This window comes from Capra hircus (assembly GCF_001704415.2).
Source record: "Capra hircus breed San Clemente chromosome X unlocalized genomic scaffold, ASM170441v1, whole genome shotgun sequence".
Classification (NCBI taxonomy): Eukaryota; Metazoa; Chordata; class Mammalia; order Artiodactyla; family Bovidae; genus Capra; species Capra hircus.
This window is the reverse complement of record NW_017189516.1, coordinates 56,150,128-56,155,695: the sequence shown is the minus strand read 5'-3', so window position 1 is coordinate 56,155,695 and position 5,568 is coordinate 56,150,128. Positions and strand designations below refer to the sequence as shown.

Below are 5,568 nucleotides of genomic sequence, written 5' to 3'. Positions count from 1 at the left end.
AGCGGTCATGTGAGAGTTGGACTGTGAAGAAAGGGTGACAGAGTATAATCCAGCTTGAAAATCTGACACAATCCAAAGGATGCTATACACCACCCAATGTGAAAGTTTTGAAGTTGCTGTTACGGAGAATAAGTAGGATAAAGGAGGGAAAACTTGCAAAGTCATTCTAAGCCACCTTCATCCTGATACCCAAACCAAAGACACTACCAAATAAAGAAAATTACAGGCCACATGTTGGAGGAGGAGATGATAACCCACTCCAGTATTCTTGCCTGGAAAGTCTCATGGACAGAAGAGCCTGGAGGTGGGAGGCTACAGTCCATGGGGTTGCAAAGACATGACTTTGAGACTAAACAACAGGCCACACACAAGCTTAAAATGGCTTAAAGAGTTAAATATAAGACATGATACCATAAAACTCTGAGAAGAGAACATAGGCAAAACATTCTCTGATATATATCATAGTAATGTTCTCTTAGGTCAGTTTCCCAAAGCAAAAGAAATAAAAGGAAAAATAAACAGGACCTAATCAAACTTATAAGCTTTTACACAGGAAAGGAAATCATAAACGAAACAAAATGGACAGGGAGAAAATATTGGCAAATGATGTGACCGACAATAAATTAATCTCCAATATGTACAAACAGCTCATACAACTCAATATCAAAAAAACAACCTACTAAAAAAATGGGCAGAACATACATAGATGTTTCTCCAAAAAAGAGATACAGCTAGCCAATAGGCACATGAAAAGATGCTCAACATTAGTAGTAATTAGAGAAATGCAAACATGATGATCATACTAAGCAAAGTCAGTCAAAAAGAGAAAGAGGAATATCATATAATATTTATATGTAGACTCTAAATTATGACACAAATGAACTTATCTATGAAAGAGAAAGAAACTCATAGAGAACAGACTTGTTGTTGCCAAGGGGGAGGGGAGAGAGGGATGGAGTGGGAGTCTGGGACGAGCAGATGCAAACTATCATATATAGAGTGGACAAACAGCAAGGTCCTACTGCAGAGCCCAGGGAACTACATTCAGTATCCAGTGTTAAACCATAGCAGAAAATATATGAAAAATAATGTGTGTGTGTGTGTGTGTGTGTGTGTATAACTGAATCACTTTGCTGTACAGCAGAAGTTAACACATTGTAAATCAACTATAGATAATAAATTTATATATCAATAAAATCAATTTTAAAACCTCTCTTCCAAGAAATTCAAGTTAGTGGATTGTACAATACAATAATGCAATATCTCAATATTGTGAGATACAATAAACACAATACAATAATAATAATACAATAAACACAATCAATAGTAATTAGCATGTTTTAAAAATTTGCCTGGATATAGCATAATATTAAGTAACATGAAGTTGTGTGTCACAAATGGAAACTGCCCTTCCCCCCACACCCCAAAATCAAAAGATGTGTGTGAATTGTCCCAATCAATGATGTATTTGGGAAAGAGCAGGAATCAGTTGACATGTATCATCTTAATAGAAATTTGTAGAGGGTAGCAATTTACATCATTATAAAGCAAATCCCATAGGTTTGGAGCATGGAACACAAACCATAGAGCTTGTAATTTCTTAATTAGGCTTACGAAGTTGCTTTCATGAAATATGTATTTTTATGTTTACTTTTTCTTCTATTAATATAACATGAGATTGAAAATACAGAAGCAACACTAGCCTCAAAGTGAAACTTTTAGAGAGCCAGAGTCCAGCATTTTTGCATGATGGAGCTATGGTTTAAAATGAATCACTTGAAATACGTTGGCTATCTCTCTTTTTTTTTATATGTTTTATTTTTTATTTATTTATTTTTTAAATTTTAAAATCTTTAATTCTTACATGCGTTCCCAAACATGTGACTGCCATGCCTCGAGCTGCCTTCATCCCACAATTACATATCATGATTTCCTTTGAAGGTGAGCTCCACGTAATTTATAAAAATCCAAACATTTTAGCTCACTGTGTGACATTAGATATCTTAAGCTTCAGCTCACTAAAATATTTTCCACATATCTATTCATACTTTACACATCTTTCTGTGTACATAATATAAACAGAAATTTATGAACACCCATTTCTTGTTTTCATAATAAGACCCAGCAGGAACAAACAGTTTTGGTTTGTGCACACTGACTAGATCCGATTTTACAGATTTTATTCTATTGAGCAGAAAAGAACTGCATCATAATATAGCAATGTTATTTCTTTTATAAGTGATGCAGTACTTTAATATGGAACTACGTAAGAGGCCCCCTTTCCCAAGCTACGACTGAATGAAGGGCTATAGCAATTCTTATGAAAAAGATCATGTTTCCACGTAGCTATCATAATTTATTTCCAGATGAGTCTTTTGTTATATCTCCTATAAATATACAAAGGATAAGAAAGGGAGCTAAGAATGCAACTAGAGATTACCACACTAAGTGAAGGAAGTCAGAAAGAGAAAGACAAATACCATATGATATCACTTATATGTGGAGCCTAGAATATGACAGAAACAAACCTATCCACGAAACAAACACAGGCTCACAGATACAGAGAACAGACCTGTGATTGTAAAGAGGTGGGGAGGTGGGGAAGGGATAGAGTGGGGGTTTAGGGTAAGCAGATGCCAACTATTGGGCTTCCCTGGTGGCTCAGAGGCAAAAAGCCCGCCTGCCAAAGCAGTAGAGACAAATTCAATCCCTGGGTCAGGAAGATCCCTTGGAGGAGGAAATGTCACTGCACTCTAGTATTCTTGCCTGGGAAATCTCATGGACAGAAGAGCCTGGCGGGCTACAGTCCATGGTGTCGCAAAGAATCAGACATGACTTACTGACCAAACAACAATAGATGTGAACGAGTATATATAAACAACAAGGTCTGACTTACTGCACAGCATGTGGTACATTCAATATCTTAGGATAAATCATAATGGAAAAAAATATAAAAAAGAATGCATATATGTGTTTAAAAAAAAAAGGGAGCTAAGCAGTTTTACAGGAATCATGCAACACGTAGCATTCCAAGGAAAACTGTGCCTTTCTCTGTGTTGGGGATTGAGGTGAGTTTTGCATTTCCTCTTCCTCCTTTCTAAGCCCCTGGGTGATGGAGAACATAAAGTACCCAAAGTCAAATGACGTCTGCATTATTAATTGCAGGATGAGACTGTTAAGTCTCAAATTCAGAGTTCTCTGCAATGCAGCCTGTTGCAAGAGTGGAGTCTGAAGGGCACTCTTTATGTCCACCTACCCACACTCTTTCACGGGGCCAGGCCTGCCTCACATACAGAGTGGCTGGTAGGACATGTTGAGAAAGAGGGAATAGAAAATTTCCTTTTCCTAGAGAAGCTCTGTCCAGGAGGTCCCATCCCACAGATGTGAGATATGCAGGTAGAGGACTCTGTCCTGAAATGTCACCTAAGCTTACAAAGGGAAAAGACAGAAGGGGGCCGACTGGACTGTGGTCATTAAGGCACGGTAACACTACTGATTAAGAAAAATAGCACCCTATGAAGGCTCTCGACTCTAACCAGTTGAGTTTTTCATTCTTTCTGTTGGGAGGAACCTTTGGGGAGAGATGTTGTCACCCGAACCGTCAGGTGGAGAGGTGTGGAAATCCCCTCTTGTATGGAAACACAACGGGGTGTATTGATGTGAAGGGTTGTGGAAACATTTCATCTTTAACGCCAACTTGCATTAGCAACCCTGACCAGAAGGTCCTATACTAGTTCTTAAAGGCTTTGACCCAGAAGTGACACACATCACATGCTCACAGGTCATTGGACAGAGCTAAGTACACAGTCTTATTTAACTTTAAAGGGGCTGAGAAACATGGAGCAGGGGTACATGGATATTCAAAGAGCAGTAAATGTATTTGTCAACAAATTGTTCATTTAAAGGGGAGCGATCATGTGCATGGCATTGTTCTAAGTACTTTATATGCGTTATTTAATTTAACCTCTGAGATAAGTAACATTTTTATCTCTATTTTAAGTTGTGAAATATTCAATATCCTGAGGTAAACTATAATGGAAAATAATATGAAAAAATATATATACATATGTATAACTGAATCATTTTGCTACACAGCAGAAATTAACACAACAGTCTAAATCAACTATACTTCAAGATAAAAAAGAAAAAAAAAGAGGGGCTCCTAGTGTATGAGGTGGTGGACAAATAAATTGCTCTGGAGCTTTCGGGAACTGTGTATCGTTTTTTTCTTTTTTTTTCACTTGGTATTATCTTTAATTACAAAGACCTTTCCAATCACATCACATAGCGGTAGTTTTATCCACTGCTCTGTTTGGCTGCCAATCTCTTATCTCTCTCCTCAGCAATGGTAAGGCGAATACCCTTTCCACGGGGAAGAGAGATCCATGGTTTGTTGCCTTTGCCAATAACGAAAATGTTCGAGAGCCGAGTGGCAAAGCTGTTGCCGTTTGCATCTTTCACATGAATTACATCAAAAGAACCTGGATGTCTCTCCCGGTTTGTAATCACACCAATTCTTCCCAGGTTAGCACCTCCAGTCACCATGCACAGGTTACCAGTGTCAAATTTGATGAAATCAGTAATCTTGCCAGTCTCCAAGTCAATCTGAATGGTATCATTCACCCCTCAAAATATTGGAGGGGATCAGGGTAACGGATGGTACGAGCATCATGGGTTACCAGATGAGGGATTCCTTTTGTCCCCACAAATATCTTTCTTACTTTGCACAATTTATACTTGGCCTCCTCAGGTGTAATACGATGAACAGCAAAGCGACCCTTGGTGTCATAGATCAAACGAAAATTCTCTCCAGTCTTATCAATGCTGATGACATCCATAAAACCAGCAGGGTAGGTTATATCTGTGCGGACTTTGCCATCGATCGTAATGAAACGCTGCATGCAAATCTTCTTTACTTCATCTCCAGTTAAGGCATACTTAAGTCTATTCCTTAGGAAAATGATTAGGGGGAGACATTCCCTTAGCTTGTGGGGGCTGGTAGATGGACGAGGGGCAAACACACCAGTCAGTTTATCCAGCATCCAATGTTTCGGAGCTGCTATGTATTTCAGGTGCTTCTTGGGACCCCGAGCCATGGCTGCGCTAGGCACGAAAAGAGCTGTATCGTTTTTAAGACATTATACAAGACTTGGCTACATTTTCTTACTATGATATGAGTGTCCTCTTACTATGTATTGTTCACAGGTTACATGATAATGATTAGGCATCAGACATGTAATATATTTTAACCACTGAAGGGATGATAGCCTGGAGACTCACACATTCAGTTTCCCACAAGATCCAGAGACTAAGCACAGAAGATGGTACCAAACTCTATCATATTTTTTAAGGATGGTGAAGCAGCAGATAAAAGTTCAGATTTTTGATGATTCTGCTGAGCCACCCTGCCAGGTCTGGACTGCTCAACTCAGAAGTAGTTTTGGGAAATGTGGTGTTCAAGATAGATTCATTGCTATAACAAACAACCCTCAATTTTAGGGGCTTAACAAAATGAAAGTTCATTTTCATTCATGGAAATGAAAATATCCATCTTAGATGTTTGGGCTG

The 5,568-nt window shown here is 38.5% G+C and overlaps 1 pseudogene; it reads right to left on the bottom strand.

Moving 5' to 3' along the window:
• Positions 1–4,237: 4,237 nt before the first annotated feature.
• Positions 4,238–5,113, bottom strand: LOC102190949 (annotated as a pseudogene).
• Between the last annotated feature and the right edge of the window lie 455 nt (positions 5,114–5,568).